General features: G+C 42.8%; 1 protein-coding gene across 1 annotated transcript in view; it reads left to right on the top strand.

The window, feature by feature from the left end:
* The window catches only part of RBM47 (RNA binding motif protein 47), a 315,704-nt gene that overhangs the window by 91,151 nt on the left and 202,548 nt on the right, over positions 1 to 22,005 (top strand). The gene's annotated exons all lie outside the window — the stretch shown is intronic.

The following is a 22,005-nucleotide window of genomic DNA, read 5'->3' as shown; positions in this document are numbered from 1 at the left end:
TAGAATGAACTCACAGAAATGAATGGGGTTTAGTTAGTCACAACCAACATAAATCATATTGTTATCAATGGCTCTAGTCTTAGCATGACAACATATGGATTCAACCCCCTATATTTATATGTCACCTGTCTTGTTTATCTGTATATATCAAAATACAAGGAGTTTTACTAAGTGTGTGACTTCTCCGCTCACAACAAAACAGTCATGAACACTTCACAAGTGACAGAATCCAGTTGTCCTACACTTTTATAAGGGTCCAAAACCGCCCTATCCAATGGCACAATCTACCAAATTCTACAGCTGTGCAATCCATACCAATTCTAAACTAGTGGAGTGTTATTTTTGTTATCCACGAAGAGAACATGGTGCACATCCACCCCCTAGTGATCACCTAAGCTTAGAACATGCTTTAGCTGCATATTAACATGATTCCAAAACAAAGTTGTGACCTGTTTTGTTATCAGAGCACAAATATTTTAAGAAATGAATACGGAATGGCAACATAATCATGTATTTTCAATGGCATGAGTTCCATGATCTTGGTAAGAAAACAGGGAGAATTTGCTGCTACTTTGTTCTTTTTGACATAAATGTTAATATACTAGAAGCAGATTACTTTATAAGGACTTGAAAGTTTTGGAATGTGGAAAAAAACTGACAGCTTTGTCAATCAAGGCAGAAAGCTTGGAGTGCTTAACTCTCAAAAGTCTAGGCTTGCATCTCTGTTTGTGGTAATGAATTAACTTTGCCCTCTTTTTGACAAACTCCTTCCTCATCCCCAATAACTACACACATGCCCTAGATAAATTTCAATTGGGCTTCAGGCCTACATTAGTTTTGGAATAGAAACTACCTTGCCTGCCCTATAGAATAACCTTTGCTGAGCGAGGTACAAGGGGAGTGCAACCTTATAGATTTCTTATAGACTTTCCTCAGCAGATTTTCAGTAACATCAACCATGCTTTCCCTCTGAATAGGCTATGTGGACTAGGTTTTGGAGGTTCTGCGTTGCTGATCCTACTTGGATGGCTGATCCCAGAAGGTGGTGCTGGGGTATAAATTGCTCTATGTCTTAGCAGTTATGCTACGGCAGAGATACAGAACCTTAAGGTGGGAAGGTAAAGTACTCCCGGCCAAGCCTTCCATGGCCTCATGTATGAACAGTGATTTCTAGCCCACAGTAGGCTAGTGTATGTATTAGGGGTGTGATCCGCTTCTCCTCGGATTGGAGAAGCAGAAGCAGATCGGGGTGATCCGCCTCTGCTACAGGCAGTGGAGAAGCGGATCGGGGGGCTGGAGAAGCATGGTGAAGAGAAGCAACCATAAGCGGATCGCTTCTCTTTTCGTGGAGCGCTCTGCCCGCCATTTTGGATTTTTTCGCCCATAGGATTGCATTGCAGAAAAGATTAGTGGATAACTTTTTTGTTTTTCAAGTTATTTGAAACTTGCTGTGCTTAGAGAGTCATGGGTGGGGGTCATTTTGAGCCTATTTTCAGCACTTTGCATGCTGCGGTTTGCTTGCTATATTTTTTTAAAAAATAGGGTAAAAAAAAGCAGGAGAGGTACCTTTTTGAGGTGCTGAGAGGCAGATTCAACTCCTAATCATGATCACCTGATGAAGCATCCTCCAATCCCAAAGTTGGAGGGGGGGGATAAGCAAAATGGGATACTTAGTAACTTGGGATACTGGGAAACTTTTCTTTCTTAGTCTCTGAATGGACTTTTCCCAGTGGTTTTTTTTAAACAGTAGCCCCACCAAACACACAAACACAACCTGAAATCATATACTAAGCAAATAAATAACAGATAGGAAGCACAACCCTGCTACCCACCCTAACCTTGGTGAACAACTGAATAGATGTGATGCAAGGGGATGAGCTCCTCCGTGCCCACCTCACAGGGATGGTTTGCATCACTGGCTTTGAAACTATCCTTGGCTCACTTCCTTGTGTCCCCAGAAATGTCTGCTGCATGCCTGCCTTCCCTCCTCCGCCTGGGTTCTGTTGTGGTGGGGCATCTGCTGGGACTGACTTCCCCATAGATCTTTGACATAGTTGTACATCTCTGCCTGCCCTTCTGCCCGCCGGGTGCCTGGGAGCTGTACTACATGATGGGCTTTGTGGTTCAACCCCACAAGCCTCCGGCATGCTTGCTTCCAGTGCTGCCTGCCCTCCTCTGTGCCCACCTCACAGGGATGGTTTGTGTGTGTCTTGCTTTGACGCAAGAGATAAGTCCTTCCTGCGCTCACTTAGACTTTTTGAAGTTCCAAATAATTTTTTCAAGTGTGGAAGAAGATTCATATTTAGGTTTATCTACTCCCCAATTCATGGCATGTTGGGATTTCCTTTGAAATGGCCATGAATAAAGCCCATTGAGCTGTCTGCAGCTTTAAAAATCCCTGAGATACTGGGGTGTCAGATTTTCAAAAATCCCCCAATAATCAGGGGAGGCTTGGATTTGCTTGAGGCTTGGCATGCATGTGTATACATGGATCAGGTGTCATGGTGCCGAGTTTGAGATTTCTAACATTAACAGAAAAAAAAGTTGTAGGCCTTTTTGGATTTCAATGCAAGTCTGTGGGGGTGGGTGGGAAGCGGAGCTCCGATCTGGATCTGGAGCTCTGCAGCAAAGCGGAGCAGATCATAGGCGGATCGGAACAGACCCGATCCAAAAGTTGCGAATCTGGAAAAGAAGCGGATCGGGGGGTCCGTGCACACCCCTAGTATGTATGCTTACTATGGTGAAACATCATTTTTTGTGCCCGTGAACCGTTCTACATTCAAGAGATGTGAGAAAATATGGAAATCGTAGGACCTGCAGGAAATAAACTGCAGGCCTTTTATGAATGGACAACGGAGGAGGAGAGCTGTGGAAGATGTGCAGCTTAAAAGGTTATCTTGAACCAGACACAAGTGTTTTTATGGAGTACTTTATTAACAAATAAATGAATAACACAGGCAAATCTCATGCTTACAGAATATATACAAAAAAGAAAACATCAAGGCTAAGAATGGAACAAGATCCCAAACCTAAATAGACATAATGTGCAGTTGCAGCATTAGTCGTACACAATAGAACAATAACATACATTAAGAATCAACCCTCAAAAGCTTGCATCCTATCCAGAAATCAAACTCAATCACTGTCTTATATCGCTATCCTGTACAATACTGTTCCACTCTATACGGTACGAGGATCATATATTGCCTAGTTCTTGAGTTCAGTTTTATTCAGCCACAGGCCTTGCAAGGAGTAACATTGCAAAAGTAAAAAAATAAAATAGGGAAACAAATTAAGAGTTAATACAAATCAAGTTTTACAAAATTTATTGTATTTATTTACTTCTCAGTGGTGTGTGGGATCCCTCAGCTTTTAACCTAACAGCAGCTCTGTGAGATAGGTTAGGCCGGAAGCTTTGCATCACCCACGTGTTTGTTCCTCATTTCCTCTTTAGGAAAAGGAAGTAAACAATGTGCAGGTGGCCCATCCAGTGGGCTTTTTTTTATCCTGCTGCTTCTACACACAGCAGGAGATAGCGGCAACTTCCATCTTTGAATGTAAGTTGGACTTACTGGGGTTATTTTTTGGGTGGCGCGAAGAAGGCTAGAAGGATTGGGAGGAAGACAACATGCAATAAAACACTCGTCCGATGGAGCTCTGAGAGAGTGACTAGCCCAATGTCATCCAGCGAGCTTCCCAGCTTAAATGGGGATTTGAACCTGCATCTCCCCAGTGTCCATCAGACATTCTACACACTATGCTACACTAGCTTACACAATTGTGGCAATCATTTCAAAACAAGACCCATGGATGTAATTGTTTACTTTTGACAGAGGACAAAACTAAAGTATCATTAAAAGTTATCATGCCAAACAGTCAACATGGTTTGCGCATTGAGGTATTTTAGTGTTGGCCATCTTGTCCTCTTGGAATTTCCATACATGGCCATCTTGCCAAATGAAGAATTGCTGCCTGAGAGCATCGATACCTTACTGCAGTTGTGAGGGACCCCAACCAAAACGATGATATATCATACTGTTGTGGTGGGAGATCCAGCCTTCTCAGAGCAGAATAGAAGACGTCCAAGAACCGGTCCCTGGTCAGTAGTTGTCCGTTACCATAGATGAAGAGGGGCCCTTCACCACGTGGCCTTGCTGCCAAATAATTATGGAGTGCCAGGACAGGGCAGAGCCATTGCTCTCTTGATCGCATGTAGCGGAACACAGATCTTTCTTGGCCAGTCTCTGAGGTATGTATGTTAATGCTGAAACTATCCTGCTGAATGTCAATGTCACTCAACAGCAGGAGTTTTGGATGCGGAGTAACAGAGTCATCAGCAACAATCTCTTTTGGCTGAAGCGCTGCAAAGAAAGTCAGTAAGTAGACTGCCTGGAATAAGAGGCGCTCATAGAAGCTGCTGCAGACACTTTCCGTAGTGCCCAGCAGAGATTGGAGCACCTCGAAGCTTAGTGGCGTTGGAGGTCCTCTTCGGTGCTGCAGGCCCACCACCATGCGAAAGATGACAACGTCCCGAAGGGGATCCCAGAAATTAAACAAGCGGGAAATATAGGATAGCCCTGCTATGTACACGAGTATCTTGGGTGAAGTCAAGCCCTGGGAATCCAGAGACACCATGAAGCCTCTGATTTGATTCCCTGGAATCGGCCAGGCTGAAGGCAATCGAGCTTTTTCTCGGAAGGTGATGAACAGCTGCAAGGCCATGCAGTAAGCTTTCCAAATCCTGGGGTGCCCTAAACGCTCCATTTGTCTGAGGGAAAAGGGAGGCCGAATGAAGGCATGGTGGGCTTGGCTTCCAGGAAAAGGTTCTCCTGGGAAAGGAAAGAAACAAAGAACGTCAGCAACAGTTCATAGGTAGGAATACGGCTGAGCATTATATAGCATGTTTTATCGCAAGTATAAATTTTGTGTTGGAAAACTGCTTAATATTTTCTGATGTACATGTTCTCTTAAATTATGTACCTGCTTCTTAGAATTTATCACATGGTCAGCGTAAATGGATTTTTCAGCCCTCTTGATTACTAAAAGACTGATACTACAACATTTGAAAGATAAAAGCTCATCGGCTGTAATGCAATAGATTGAATTCTTAACAACACCAGCTACATTTGAAAGCGTGGTATATAGGTGCCGGTTATGAATGGATTTGTATTTGAATATTTGGTCTGCCTTTACTGAAGTTTGTGTAATTCCTTCCTTTTTTCTTTTAGAATGTTGTAATATTTGAACCTGAAGCCTTTGAAGTATGTAGTTTCATTTTCATTTTTTGTTCTTGTACTGTATTATTTTGTTAAAATGTATAATTAGAGAAATAATATATTTTTATCACAAGTAAGACTGTAGCAATTAAAAACCTCATTCTTTCTCACTCAGGGGAAGGAATGCTTCTTCTAAGATGGTGTCTGCTGCACTGCATGCACTGCTTGTATGTAAAAAAAATCACCTGGTAGTTCTAGGCAACAATGAATTCCATGGGGGCGAGTAAGTGGGCTGGCAGAGGAGGGGCAGATCTCCCCATTCCTCCTCTGCCAGCCACTTTGGTAAAATAATTTTATATTTTTACTAGTATGATAAAAGGCTTTTATCCCGCATTTCCAAGCTAGGTGCAATGAAGAGCGCTTTCCTTCCTTCATAGCCACCATGGGAATACAGGTTACCAGCCTCTTAGTAGCCTAACACCTTTTGTAGGTTTATTGAGATGTCTGGCACACATCATCTAAAAACAAGGGAAAGGAATAGAATGAGGCTGTCTGGGAAGGAAACGGAAGAACTTTGGGGCCCAGGTAGTTTTCTCATCCATCCTCCCGGTTCTTGGAAGAGGATTAGAAAGGGAAAGAAAAATTCTCCGGATGAACGACTGGCTACGAAGGAGGTGTCAACGTGAGAGTTTTGGATTTTGGGACCACGGGGTACGCTACTTGGAACATGGACTGCTGGCAAGGGATGGGTTGCACCTCACAAGGGCTGGAAAGAATGTGTTCGGCCACAGCATGAACAACTTGATCAGGAGGGCTTTAAACTGTAGGAGGGCTAACGCTATCCCTATCTTCAAAAAGGGCAAAAAGGAGGAGCCTGTGAACTACAGACCAGTCAGTCTGACATCCATCCCTGGGAAAATTCTGGAGCTGATTATAAAGAAGTCAATCTGTAAACACCTTGAAATCAATGCGGTGATCACTAGAAGCCAACATGGATTTGTCAAGAACAAGTCCTGACTAATTTGACCTCATTTTTTTTGATAAGGTAACCTCTCTTGTGGACTGTGGGAATACTGTGGACGTCATATAGCTTGACTTCAGCAAAGCTTTTGACAAAGTACCACATGACATTCTGATTAACAAACTAGCTAAAAGTGGGCTAGATGGAACAACTGTTAGGTGGATTCACTGTGTCTACTGTGAATGTCCCCAAGGACATTGGCAGGGAAGTTACTGGTGCGACCCGATGCATCTTCGGACACAGGCGGAAGTTCTGCATCACCCAGGACCCGCCAGGCAGCTGGAGCCAGACATTGCGCACCAAAGCGCCTTTTGCCGCCTTTCTGCTCTCCCCCAAGGGGCCAGGAGCGCCCCTTGGGAAAGGCGGGTGCTCTGTCCCCACAGGATTCACAGCCACCCCCCACCCCCCTGGAAACTTACACCCACCCACCCTTCCAAAACACGCCGGCAGCATATCAGCATCTTGCTTTTACAGAGCTGGGACCTTCTTATAAACAATTGGTGAAGATGGCGGTGGGGGCGAACCGGAGGAGGGAGGCGGTGGGAGGAGACCCCAGCCCGTGCTTGGCATCTTTCCAGTGCTCCCAGTGCTGCCTGTCCTTCTCTGTGCCCGCCTCGCAGGGATGGTTTGCATTACTGGCTTTGAAACAATCCTTGGCTCACTTCCTTGTGCCCCCAGAAATGTCTGCTGCATGCCTGCCTTCCCTCCTCTGCCTGGGTGCTGTTGTGGTGGGGCATCTGCTGGGACTGAGTTCCCCAGAGATCTATGGCATCTCTGCCCGCCTGGTGCCTGGGAGCTGTACTACATGATGGAATATAGACACCTGTAAGTGTACCTGAAAAAACTACTAGAAGTAACATTAGTAACACTTGATGGACACCAAGAGGGGAGTATGGTGGGTGGGTTGTGTGACTGTACAGATGACCACTCGAAGAACCAGTTACAGGTAAGCAACCTGTCCTCCTTCTTCGTGGTCTCTGTGCATCACACATATGGGCGATTAGCAAGCTTTACTCACCGGAGGAGGGTTGGTATCCTTAGGTGAATACAGATGACAATACTGCTCTACCAAAAGAGCAGTCGGATCTTGACCTGACGTCCAGTTTGTAGTGGGACACGAACGTCATTGGTCGAGCCCATGTTGCTGCCTTGCATATCTCTGGAACAGTGATACCACGATGAAAGGCAGATGACGTGGAGACAGCTCTAGTGGAATGCCCCTTGACTGACGTCGGAGGGTCTAATTTCTGTAACTGGTAGGCCAAGATAATGCTCTGAAGGTACACAACTATATGAGTATGTCTTAAAGGAAAATAAGTTTTTTTGGTTGTTTTTGTGTGTGTGTGTTTTTGGGGTTGTTTTTTTCTCTAGATGTTTTTCTTCGTTTCCCCCTCCCTCTTTTTTTTCTTAGAGGCCTCCCCCTTGACCTCCCCTGCTGAACTCCCCCTGTCAAACTCCTGTTTGCTCTTCCTGTTTGCTCTTCCTGTTCGCTCGCTCTCTGGGAACTGGCTTACTTTTTTAGCTTCTACTTCAGCTGGGCCAGCTGCTCTTCCCTGCTTCTGCTGAGCTCCAAGTCAGGAAACAGGAAATAAATTATGGCATAAGCTTTTGTGAACTAGGGTCCACTTCATCAGATGTACAAAGTGTTATTTGCAGTTAGCATGTATTCATTGGTGTAAAGGAGCAGATTGTAGACAGTAGATTCAAATTGTAGCGAGAGTTTCAATGTATACATAGAATGTATTACAAAAGAAGCATAGTGAATAATTCAAGTTGCAGCAATTGATGATAACACAATCATCCTAGCACAAGTAGCTAATCTTGCCACAAGGCTTGCATTAATTAAAGATGCAGTCCTAAGGATTGAGGGGAGACTTGATAGCACTCTTCAAGTACTGGAAAAGTTGTCACACAAAGGAGGGCCAGAATCTCTTTTCAATCATCCCAGAGTGCAGGACATAGAATAATGGGCTCAAATTACAGGAAGCCAGATTCTGGCTGGACATCAGGAAAAACCTCCTGACTGTTAGAGCAGCATGACAGTGGAACCAATTAGCTAGGGAAGTAGAGGGATCTCACAACCTGAAGCATTCAAGATGCAGCTGGCAGGCATGCTTTAATATGGATTCCTGCATTGAGCAGGGGATGGACTAGATGGCCTTATAGACCCCTTTCAACTCTACTCTTCTATGATTCTATCCAAAGTTATATGGCAAGAACTCTTTTGACGTTAATGGGCTAGCTTCTGAGTATGCAGTTTAAGTCTTCTTTAGCAGATGCTTATCAGAGCATTAAATTTAAGTTTCTGTATGTTTCTCGAACTCTTTTTTTTTTTGAGAGCCATGATTATTGCTTTGAGCTATGATTATTATCAGCTCAGCAGCCTGATTAACTTGCATATTATGTTGCTTTGTGAATGTGGATGTTGTTGTTGTTGTTGCTAGGATTGTCACCTTTTTTTTCCTGGCAGAGCTCCAGTGCTTTTAACAGCATAATAGGCAAAAAGTTGACACAGCTATTACTTCAGCTATTACTGTTTCTGACAGAGAAAGATTCATCGCCTGAATTTCTGCTTGTTATGCAGCTTCAGGAACTCTAGAGAAAAAAGTGACAATCACATTTGTTTTGCATAATAATTCAACATAAATTGTGTTTTAGAATTTGAACGATTTTTTTAAAAAAATTAATAAACTGGAGAGTAAGTCTAGTCCTGCATGTACATTTTGTATATTCACAGTTAGCTCATTACCTTTCATTTGTCCAAAACGCAACCAGACTACCAGAATCAGCTACCATGCTTTTTTGCAGCTCTGATTTCAGTAGGCCTTGCAAAGGAGAACTTCCTGGTGGATTATGTTGTGCAGCTGAGGGGAAAAGTGACTTTGGGGAGGCAAACTGCAGGTTGAGGGAGAGTTAAGCATCCTCGCTCCCACACACTCTTTTTGCTATAAAAACAGACTTTATAACAGCTTTCCCCAGCCTGATGCCTCCAGATCTGTTGGGCTACAACTCCCATTTTATTTAGATGGTTGTGAATAGCTTTGAATTGCCAGGGAAAGTGGTAAAAAAGTGTTCTAGCATAATACAGTTAAATAGTTCCTTACTTGGAATAAAATTAACCTCCAGGAAACCAGATAGGGAAACCCTTACAAGCATTTGGATTTTTTCCCTTTTAGGTATTAGGGAAGTGGGGGGCTGAAGTGGGCAGGGCAATTTAAAATTGTGTGTTGTATAGGCTTATTTGTAAAACACTTTTTTTAGTAAGTTGTTGTAGCGTAGTGTTCAAGAGACTGAATTATGTTTTTGGAAGTCCTTGGTTTGAACCTCACTTCTGCCATGAACTCAGTAGGTGGTCCTAGGCAAGCCTTTTGCTCATGCCTCAATTTTTCCACCTGCAATATAGGGTATACTAATACCAACTTACCTTACAGGTTTGTTGTAAGGATGACAACTAGGTGATTCATATGAAGTGCTGAAGATCCAATGCACAAGTTAAATAGTATACTGCTAAACCCACAATCCGGGGAGTGGTGGTGTATTTTTCCTTCCAGCATAGTTTTTTGTGAAGAGGCGGTTCTGGTCTGCTTTAATGATGTACAGAAGGGGTGTCAGTTCTTTCAGGGTTAAGTAACAAAGAATAGAAGGGTGTAATTTTGTGTATATAGTATCAGGAGGCTCAATACGCTTTCCTTTCACTCCCACTGCTAGTAGTGCACTCCATTAAGACTGTTCTAAGAGTCACACTCCTTTGGGAGTGAGGGAGGTAGACATTTTTCTTTCTCTTGTAATTGATGAGCTTGCACTCAGTGTGGCCCTTTGCTGACTCCTACTTAATGTTAGACTTTTCCTTTGAGTTTTGTATTATGTATCAGAGTCCTGGACATCAGGAAAAACTTCCTGACAGAGCAATACGACAATGGAACCAGTTACCTAGGGAGGTTGTAGGCTCTCCCACACTAGAGGCATTCAAGAGGCAGCTGGACAAACTATCTGTCAAGTATGCTGTAGGGTGGATTCCTGCACTGAGCAGGGGGTTGGACTCAATGGCCTTTTAGGCCCCTTCCAACTCTGCTATTCTATGATTCTATGATACTGTTCAAAAAGCCGGGATTACAGCAAGGAAAATGGGAATAGGTTCGACTCAACATCAGTTCAAGCCTAGGAAATGGTACAGACAATCGGGATTCAGTAAGACAAGATACCAACCTGACAGGCAGTCGTTCAAACAACCATCTCTACCTCAGCAAGGAAAGAAGCAGTTTCCGACATCGAAACCCAGGTTTCAACGTCGTAAACCGGACTACACACAAAATTGACGCCTTTGACTCCTCTATTCGCAACAACATGAGCACCCCCTTCAACAACCGTCTCTCGATATCGAGGGAGGCTTGGAATCGAATCACTTCAGACAAGTGGGTACTCTCCATCATTGAAAACAACTACAGAATAGAATTTGATTCTTTACCACCCTTGCTATCTTTTCGGCGCCAGGTTAAAACTTTTCTCTTTTCCCAGGCATTTAGCAATATGTGATGAGCTTCATTGATCCTGGATCTGTTTTTATAGTTATTTATAAAGTTGTTTATAAAACAACTTTTGTTTTTAGATATATGTTTCTGTGTATGTTGTATTTTTTTGTGGTTTTAAATTTGTATATTGTTTTTAAATGTTTTAGTATTTTGTAAACTGCCCAGAGAGCTTCGGCTATGAGACGGTATAGAAGTGTAATAAATATAATAATAACAACAATATTACCTGTAGCTCGGGGCTATTACATGCTGTCCCCAAGGACATTGGTAGAACCATCTGTAATGAATTTGCTAGGCACTTGCAGAATAAAATCTTTGGCATCTGCCAGGATTTACACTCCAGTGTTATAGCAGGTGAATCTAGTGAGGTATCCAGAGCACAGCCTTGTACAGTTTTCTTGGATGAGTTTCAGTTGGTACAGCTCAAGGACATTGACAAGGTGCTTGGACAAGTTTGTGCAACCACCTCTGTATTGGATCCTTGCCCCTCTTGGCTAATAAAAGCTACCAGGGATGGAACAGCCGGCTGGTCCAGGGAAGTGATTAATGCCTCTCTGCGAGAGGGAATGCTCCATTTCCCTGGGATTTCCAGGACCACTTTTTTCCTGGTTCTTCCCATGATCCCAAGATGATCCTGAAGACCGTGGGCAGTGTGGGTGCCCGTCCTGGTTTTATTGTCTACCTAGTATAGCAAAGAGGGGGATTGTCCAGAGCTGGCTTCAAAGGTTGGCATGTTTGGGCCCACATCCCAACAGGGGCCAAGTGAGAAAAAAAACAACCCTGGATTTGCTGTTTGCCTTTGCAACCTGATTATTCATCTGCCTCTTGCTCTGGCCCAGACTGTGGTTGTAGTGAGAAGGAGGAACAGTAGATGTCACTGTCTACTTGCTCACAGGCTCTCTGTGTGTCAAGTAAGCAAAGGTTAGCTGTGATGAGAAAGAGGAGGAAGAGCAATAGAAGCTGGAGAAAATGGCAATCAGAAAATAGACTCACTGAGGGGTGGGGGTCTCATGGAGGGGGTCTTCCAAGTATCCTCAAAAACCTGGAACTGGCTCTGGGACTGTCAAGCATCAGGCAGGCCATAAGATATATAGTATTTTTGTCTGCTATGCTGATGCAACTCTCCTTCTCTGTTCTTACATTTCTATTTTATAGCAAATTAAGGGGACATACAGGGATCTGCACAACCATTTCAGAGGAGAAGTGTATATGGACATATAATCCTTGCAAACAATCTCCCTGTGCTGCATTGGTATTATGAATATTGTGAAGCAAGTGTGTTGCTTTGAAGTTTTTATTTGTTTTATTTATCATCTTTGTTTGGATTAATTTTTTAAAACGTTTTTCATATTTTTACGAAACAAAACCAACCGAACCCACAAGAAAATTAAAAAATTAAGAGACAGAAAGTAAATACAATACATTGAATTTAAATGTAATTCATGACAGGCTAGTACATTTAACCTCTATATTTTTTCCACTTTGCAGACTAAGATATACATGAAATCCAAGGGCTGCTTAGAACTTTTCTTTATAATTCTTCTCTATATCAAGCTTATACTTAGTTTCTTTTTCATAATCTGAGGAAAGGCTTTGACAAATACTGCTGTGTATGCCCCTGATCAATATATACAATGAAATCCTGCCATATTTTATAAAAGTCAGATGTTTTGATTTTGCCTTTAGCTAGTTTCATTTGGAAAGTATGTCAATTTTTCTGCCATGGCTGTTTGCCGTAATTCCATTTACCATGACTTCGGTGTTAGGAGTTCTGCAGTTTCCCAACTTTTATCTATGACCCTTCAGGCAGCCATTAGTATGAACTCAATAGAGTCCTTAGATGTCACTTTTGCATTTAGTTTGGGTCTATGAATTAGTTAAATGAATTGAGGCTGCATTGGTGTACCCACTTACTTGGCAGTAAGCTTTTGAATAGACAAGTATAGGATCGCACTGTAAGGGCTGGGGTGTGTGTGTGTGTGTGTGTGTGTGTGTTTTGGCATGTGTGTGTCCAGAGTAGCAGCACACATTAGTCAGTTGCAGCAAAATATAAATGGAAAAAAGAAGATCTCATGTCATCTTAAAGATCTATGAACAGATCTATTGCAATTGTGTGTGTGTGTATGAGAGAGAAGAAATTAAATCATAATTGAATGCTTTGACTGCCCTCTGGTGGCTTTGCTGAAATACTTTTCAGACTTGCATTAACAAACCGATAGATAACCTTATCCAGTAAGGCTGCAATTTATACCCCCTTACCTGGGACATGGCCCCATTAAGCTCAGTGGGACTTTCTTCTAGTGGAGATGTACAGAATTGTACTACAGATTAATTAAAATATGAAGCAGAATCCCCTGTGGAGATATTTTCCCATGCCCTTGCCTCATTTCTCACCAGAAATTTAGAGTAAATGACATTATTTCACCTCCTAAAAACCTTACACATTTCTTACATTAAGGGGCATTCTGTTGTTTATTATAATCTATCATTGTCATCATCCTTGCTTTTTTGAAAGTGCTAAGAGTGGATTTTTCATGACTGGGAACCATGTGGTGCCTTTAATGTCATGTGGGAAGGAGTCACCTGCAGCCACCAACCTGGTGTTACCACTAGGGGTGTACTCTGCTCCATCTCGGATCCCTGAATCCGAAGTGGAGTGGGACGATCTGCACCTCCGATGCCTGGTTCTAGAGCGGATCGGACTGTTCCAAAGCGATTCGGATCGTTCCGAAGCTCCGGACCCAGGTAAGTAGGGGAGGGAACCTTACCTGGCTACTCTATCCACCAGCGCTGCAGTCCGTGTGGCGCCAGAGCCAGATAAGGGGGGAGGGGGGCTTACCTGGCTCTGTCGCGGTCCGGGTGGCAGCTTCAACTGAGGCCCAGGCCTCAAGGTGGAAGCAGGCTGTGGCCTGCTTCCGGCTTGAGGCCTGGGGCTCAGTTGAAGCTACCACCCGTACCGTAGCGGAGCCAGGTAAGTTGGGGGGGAGGGGGCTAACCTGGTGCTGGCACTGCAGTCTGTGCGGTGACAGTGGTGGAACGAGGCAGAGAGGATGGCTTACCTGGCTCTGTCGCGGTCCGGGCGGCGGCTTCAAGTGAGGCCTGCGGACTCAGTTGAAGCCACCGCCCGTACTGCGACAGAGCTAGGTAAGTGGGGGGGAGGGGAGCTTACCTGGCGTCGGCCGTGCTGCAGCGGATGGCGGAGCCAGATAAGGGGGGAGGGGGGCTTATTTTGTCCCCATTTTGTCCCCACTTACCTGCCTCCACTGCCTGCTGCGGAGGTAAGTGTGGGAAAGGGGAGTAAAATGGGGTCTGAATCTCGATCCGGACCTTGGTCTGGTTCCGGAGTGGATTGGGGGAGGTTCGGATCAACTTGAACTGCTTTGGGCCCGATCTTGAAGGTCCGGATCGGGATCCAAAGCGTTTCGGGGCTGGGGGTGGTGCTCAGCCCTAGTTACCACCCCGACATGGCCAGTGAGAAACCTTTGTGAAACAAAAAGGTGGTAAAAGCAGGGCGTAGCCTCATGGTTGGACGATACAACTGCCTTCTCATGTTAACTGGCATCATGCAGTAAGCTTTTAAGTAGTTCTCATATATGGCTTCTGGTTATGGAAGTACTTTTTCATACTGAGTGTAGTTAAACTACCGAATTTGCTACCACAGGATATAGTGATGGCCACCAAACTGCATGATTAGACAGATTCATGGAGGATAAGGCCATCAATGATTACTAGTCATGATGGCTTTATATTACTTTCAGTATCAGAGGTGTTATGGCTCTGAATACAAATTACTGGGGAACATGAATGGGAGGGTGTTATTGCACTCATGTTCTGCTTGTGGACTTCCATGGGCATCTGGCTGACCACTATGTGAACAGAATACTGGACTAAGTAGGACTTTGGTCGGATCCAGCACGGCTCTTCTTAGAGACCCAGTATTTAAAGTGGGGTGTCATCTTCTTGATTCAACAATGTAAGTATCAAGAAGAAATCCACTGAAGAGAATTTCTACCCTACGGTTTAATGAACTAATTTAAAAATAAATGAAATAGTTTTCTGTAAGGCAGACATCACTGGGATCAGTAGAATCCTGCCCTTCCCTGGGTGACTCTCTATTCTCTGTCCTTGGTCACACACTTATCGGGCTTCTCCACATGAAGCAAAAACCCCACAGCCTTTGACTGACAGTCTTCGAGGGTTTACTGTTTTACTCTGTACAGCACCATGTACATTGATGGTGCTTCCCACATATTTAAATTTTATGGCCAGCAGATGGCGATGCTTAACAGTGTCTTGTCAATTTATTACTGCATTTTCGGGCCTTTGTAAAGTAGATTCCTGCTTAAAAACAGCAGGAGAGACATTGGATATTAATGACGTCATGAAAAAGACATGTACACTTCCGTGAATGACCAATCACAAGCATATAATAAATCACTCTTGTGGAGAAGCTCATAGACTGACCTAGTATTTATATAGATGCATTCTTATATCTAAAACAAACTGATTACAAGAGCACTGACCAATATCAATAGCATTAGCATACATTGCTTGCATTTCCCCAAAACATAAAACTAATTACGGCAGAGGCTAATCACATAGTAGATAATTTCCAGATGATGCATGGAGAAAGCTTGTGGCATTTATCAGAAGTAAATTCCTCCACATAAGTGTATGTGTAGGAAGAGAGCTGCTCTGTTGTCTGTATTTAAAAGCAGCCTCCTGAGTTTGCCAAGCAGGGAGGAATATTTTAAAAAATATGCTAAGAATAATAATGTGAGGTTGTTAACATACCTCATTAACTTGCTGTCATTAATGCTGTCAGTTTGAAATATGTTCTTTATATCTGTGCTCAGGTTTAATTCTTAGGGGCCCATGGTTCAGTTTAACTCCTCAGGTGCCTCAGAGCAAAACTATATGCAAATCTGCTGCCAAAATAGAGCTTTCCCCTCCCCCACAACTGCAGTGAACTGTATGAGGCGAAAGCAGTACTGCTTCAGAAGCTGATGCACCTGCTGGTGTCACCCTTTTAGCAACTGCACCTACAGCGTTACTCTAAAGCAATGAGGCACCCATGGGCACATATGCACCACCCAAAACACCTTTCTTGGCATATGCCAAGGTGTCATACCCTCAGACGTTTGGTTGAAATTGACACATTTTCTTACTGGCATTGGGGATTGGTGTGAAATAGGTTTCTGCTGCTGTTGAAAACTGTGGGTTCAAAGGAGTTGTCTTGTGTGTTAGGGCTCAGATCTTCCTCACAATGATCAGTAACCCTTCTCAGCTCAAGATTCCTGTTTGTGAGGAAGAGCTCTATGCCTGCACAGCTGTACATACAGCATAGGGCCCTAACATGTGCTAGTGGGGTGCATCAGCATGGGCAGGGTGGGACCAGAGCAGCTTTCCCCAACCAGGTACCCTCCAGATGTGTTGGACTGCAATTCCCATACTTGCCATTCCTGCCATGCTGTCTGGGAATTATAGGAGTTGCAGTCCAACTCATCTGGAGTGCACCAAACTAGGGAAGTCTGGGCTAGTGAATGTGGTCCCCGTCTTCCTCACAGATTGACCAATTGCATGGATGGGTTTCATCTGAAAAGCCCTAAAGTAGCACCTGCTCATTCTATACAGCAATTAAAATGGAAGAATTGGCTAGGCCCTAGAGATGTAAAATTTCCGGAAATTTTGAAGCCATAGAAAAAACCTTTCCCCTGTTATTTTCCGGAAAAAAATGAAAATTTTCAGAAAAATTGAAAAAATGGAATATTAGCATTTTTTACAGGTTGAAAGTCACTTTGTTACTTTAGGAACATAAATGTAATTATTCACAAGTTGGTTTGGCATAAAATTATCACATTTAGTATATTAAAAATACAGCATATTCAAGCAATTATTATAAATTGAATTTACTTTTTAATTTTTTTAATTTTTTTGGTAACAAATGGAACTATAAGCTCCTGAACTGGAAGGAACCTCTTTGGTTTTGCCAGTTTATGGGAGCAGGCAAAAAACAATTTAAAACAACAACAGAAGAAGCAATCAACATCAGCAAAAAATAAAATTATTCATGTGCACTAGCCCTCCACAGTGTCGAGCAGAAATAAAGCACCCATTCCCATAAAAAGAACTGAAAAAGGAGGGACCAAGATTCAATGAGTATGCATGAAATTTATCAGACTCATTTTCTGAGCTGTAGCTGTCACTATCAGTTTCAGTCTCTGATTCAATGGCAGTGCCCCCTAGAGGCAGAAATGCATCTTGCTCTTGCATTTGAGAGTTGTAGTCTCAGTTTGCAACCTAGGACTTTCTTGTCCTGGGTGCACAGAAATTGTAATAATCTGATTCCGTACATAGCTTTTAGAAATCATTTGGAGAAGTAAATATTTGAACACCTTATCTTAAACATTTTATTCATCATGCTATAAAATAAAACATTCGATAATCCATTTTTCCTTCATTTTTTTCAATTTTTCGGAAAAAAACAAAAGTTGTCAGGAAAAACACACACACACACCAGGTTTCTCCCTGATTTTTCCAGTTTCCCCCCAAATTTTTCCATTTTTTTCTGGGCCTTCACATCTCTACTAGGCCCCAAAGCTTATGTGATGAGTCTGCTCCAGTTGGTGTTGTTTTAGACTACTAGGCAAGAGACTTGCCCCCACCTTAGCAGTAGAGAGTTGTTGTTCACTTCTGCAATCCTTAATCCATTCTAGTTTGCAGTTGCCTAGGAGAGAAGCAGTGATGGCAATACACAAGCATTGTATTGTGACACATACATTATACTGTGCGCAGGCAGCAAAGGGTCCTGATGCCTGGATTTAAAGGAGCAGTACTTGCTGTCAGTGGCCACTGGCTGCTCATACTACTTTTGTAATCTTTAAAATATTCCCACTGGTCTCCCCAGCAAGATTGGCTTCATCTTTTTGAATAGTGAATTAATTCTGCAGTGTCCACTTACGTTGAGCTGAGCCTTCAGTGTCCTCACTCCTGCTCATCCCTTAGACCAAGAGAAAACCTGGGGCAGGCCTGTACTAGGAGCCTCTGGCAAGGAGCTGTATATAACTTTGTAAATCAATTTACAACACCAATACATAGATGGAGCCTGAGGATGAAGGGACAGTTGAGGATGAAGAGACAACACAACGGGGTACATCATTTAAGAGGATTGGCCAGGGGGTACATGTGAAGGCATGGATAGTAAAACAGAGGGAAGCAAGGTATACAAAGAGAGAATACCTCCGAGACCCCTGTGTTGTCAGAGAAGTTCCTCAACTGGATGCAGGGCCATCTCAGGTCACAGGTAGGGAGCAACAAGATGGTGGTGCCCTATCTCTCAATCTACCAGCCACTTGGAGCTTCTCCACATGAGCGATTTATTGCACACTCATGATTGGTCACCCACAGAAATTTGCAGGTCTTTTTCATGACGTCTTTAAACTCTCATGCCTCTCCTGCTGTTTTCAAGTCGGAAGCCGTCATTTTAGCAAACCCCACAAATGCTGTAATAAATCAGAACAGTGGCATCTGCTTGTGCCGATCGTGGAAACCCATGGAAACTCGGGAAGACAAGCCCCAGTAAAGCTACGGGATTTTTGCTTAGTGTGGAGAAGCCCTTAATGTGTCTGTGCCCCAGCAAATGCCTAACTCTACCAATCTCCAGCACAAGATATGCTAATGAGTATTGGAAATGCAGCCAGAGGTGGATTGTGCTTCATCCAAGATTCAGGTACCATGGGCTCTTCTGTGTTTGTGGACTCCAGATTGTTGTGTGCATAATCTTAGGTTCAGTTTACTTCTTTCAGGAACCCTAATTCCAGTTCAGATTAATTTTAAACTAGCGCAAGCTCATATAGCCCTGGAATAGGTAATCTTTTTGGGCCTGGATGCAAATTTTGCAATATGAGAAACTGTCCTGGGCATTAGCACAAAATGGAAGACATGGCAAAAGTCATGCCCCAAAGACTGACTTCAAGGCAGAGGTGAGGTCTGAACCCCACAGTAAACAACTCCTTTGAACCCACAGTTTTAGGCACCAAGAGAAACCTATTTTATAGCAATCCTAGCTGCCTGTAAGAAGGGTGTCCAAGGACACATTGGTGCTTGTGTACATCATGTTGCCTGATCATATGCAGGTCTACTTACCTTTTTCAGAAGTATGCAGATTAGATTTTTCACCCTCAAAATTTTTCAATTTCTTGTCCTCCTAATATATCACTGCCTGTCATCATTATTCCTTACATTCCATCACCCAGCCATCCAAAATGTTAGTGCTGCCTTAAATAGTCCCATCCTTTCATGTTTGCTAGCCTTTATCTCTGAAACTCAGGCAGGATCTACACTACTGCTTTAAAACAGTTTATAACGATATTGACGACTGTTGGGCCCCAGGAGACATTCCATATACAATTTTCAAACTGTTTTCAAAGTGTTTTATCCTGCTTGGTGTAGTTCTGGCCATTCTCTCAGAACACCTGAGTTAGGGGTGGGAACGTTTTTCAGCCCAAGCTCTGAATTTCAATCAGGGACTGTATTCCACCTGTAGCAGGGTGGGTGGGGGAAAGATAAAGTGGGTGTGGCTAGAAGCATATGGGCAGGGCCAAAATGTGATTACCAATTTTAAAACTGCTCTGAAGTAAGTGAGACAAGGCATCTGCAAGTGTACTCAGAAGTAAGCCGCCTTTAATAATTTAGCAGTAGGACTTTCAAATCACATCCAAACACCAAGCCTCTGCATGCTTACTCACAAGTAAGCATGAGCAGCATGTCTTTTGTAAACCACCTAGAGAGCTTCGGCTATGGGGCGGTATATAAATGTAATAAACAAATAAATATATTCACAAGTAAATGCAAAAAGCCTTTGTAGGACATGTCTCAGAAGTAAGCAAGACCAAATTACTCAACAGCTTCCTGCACAGGCCCTGCCCCATCTCTCCTATAGGGAAAGGCTTTTATCAGAAGCTGATTGGAGATGAGAGCTTCTCCCTGCAGGGGAGAGGGAGCAGAGCCTAGGAAGGAAGCTGGTGGACCAGATGGGAAATCCCCATGGCCTGTATTCTGCTAATGGACTGAGATTCCCTATCCCTGACCTATGTGATGCTGTCTCTTGTTCTTCAAATTCCTCCTCAAAACTCACCTCATCTATGACAGCATTGGCTTAAGCCTTTGATCCCCATCATTTAACTGAAATTAAGCTTAAATATATGTTGCTGAACTGAACTTTTGCCTTCACATTCCCCCTGCCCTTTATTGTTTCTCTCTGTTTTCAAATTTTGGCTCAACCTCCATCAACCTGGTGCTCTTCAGACATGTCCAACTACAACCCCCATCATCTCCAGCCAGCATGGTCATTGGTTGATGGAAGCTGAAGTCTTAACACATCTAGAAGGCACTAGGTTGGGGGAAAATGTTTTAGCTTCTAAGTTTCTTGGAGCCCTATGTAATTAATTAAAGTTAGTATTTGTTTATTTATTTACAATATATACTGCTCCATGTCTAAAATAGATTCTGGAGCGGTGAACATAAGAAATAAAACAGTAAAAAGATTAAAACAGCATATTAAAATTGTTCATTTTAAAAAAGAATACCAATAAAACATGTGGCTGGTTTTAAAGGAATGCTCCCTGGAAAAGAGCTGTTTTTAGAAGGCACCAAAACCAGCACATTGTTGGCACCTGCCTGTCATCCAGGGGCAGGGAGTTCCAAACAGAAGGGACTATATCATGTTTTTATACTGTTTGTTTTATACTTTGAATGGTTTTAATTTTTGTGAACCGCCCAGGGAGCTTCGGCTATTGGGCGGTATAAAGACGCAATAAATAAAATAAATAATAAATAAATAATAAAGGCTCTTCTCCTGGTGGACTTCAGTTGGTCCATAGGCCAACCAGGACACCCTCTCAAGACTTCAGTGTTTGGGCAACTTGGTAAGGGAGAAGGTGCTCTTTCAGGTGTCCTGGTCCTAAGTTGTTTGGGGCTTTGTACACTAGTACCAAAACCTTAACCGTAGCCCGGTAGCCAGTGCAGGTCCCTCAGCAAAGCAGTTGTATGCTGAAAAAGGGTGACTCCTAACAACAGCTGAATTGCTGCATTCTGCAATAGCTCCAGCTTCCAGAGCAGCTTTAAAGGCAGCCCCATATAGAGCACATTGCATCAATCAAGTCTTGAGGTTACTAACGCCTGTACCACTATGGCCAAGCTATTCCTGTCCAGGACAGGCCGTGGACAGGACAGTGGCTAAATTGAATGGAACTGCCTCCTTAGGTTTGCGGCCATAAATTGTCAAGATCTCTCAGACATTTCTTTTCCGTAAAGAAGACTGGTATTTCTTCGACAGTTTTGGTTAATATACACTAGGGGGCCCACAGGAGCTAGAACGAAACAGATCTAGGGTTGTTCTTTTTGGAAACACGACATCACACTGGGTTTTTTCCACTGCAGAATGTAAACTGGCTTAATAAGAATAATAAAAATAATAATGAAAAGTTTTTGTAAGTTTGTTGCAGTTATCTGGACACAACCATCCTGCGTGGCCAGATTATTTTGAAGGACGATATAGCCTGCAGTGAAATCTCTAAAATATGAATCATATATTCATAATTGAGGTGTGCATTGCAGGACTTTGAAATCTACAAGTTTGGAGAACTCGAAAGCTGGCTCACTATTTTGTGACATTTTGGTTGGTTCTAATAAAGTTATTGCCGAACTATGGATTTTGGATTTTTTCATACTGATCAACGTGGCTTCCTTTGTTTTGTTTTTACTAGGTGTTCCTTCCATTAGCGTTAGATCTAAGACTCAGCCAAGCTGTGTAGGTAAGGTTATTTTTTATAATAACTTAATATAAACAAACCTAAGCTATTTCTTGTTCCAATTCAAAATGTTTTGCTTTTCTTGTTGCATCAAAAATTGTATGTAAATTTAATTGAAGTGTAAATAGACGTGTGGTTTCTAAACACTTATTTGTTTATTATCAATATAGCTGGTGCCCTTGGTTTTATGTGTACACACACACACAATTTTCTAATGCAACATGGAATGGCTTACATTTGTTTTTTACATCATACTTTTATATTAAAAATACATCCAGCCACTGAAGACATTTCTTTGGCTACACACTTTGTATATAATTAATATAGGACCAGGAAGCATATTAGTTGGCTGTTACAATGACTTCAAGTTAGGCCTAAGAGAATTCTCTAATAATGAAAAAAACCCTGTTTGGGTTAGTGTATTCTCG

The sequence above is a fragment of the Elgaria multicarinata genome, chromosome 10 (assembly GCF_023053635.1).
Source record: "Elgaria multicarinata webbii isolate HBS135686 ecotype San Diego chromosome 10, rElgMul1.1.pri, whole genome shotgun sequence".
Taxonomy (NCBI): domain Eukaryota; kingdom Metazoa; phylum Chordata; class Lepidosauria; order Squamata; family Anguidae; genus Elgaria; species Elgaria multicarinata.
Note: the sequence above shows the minus strand (reverse complement) of the source record. Positions and strands in the feature narration are given on the sequence as shown.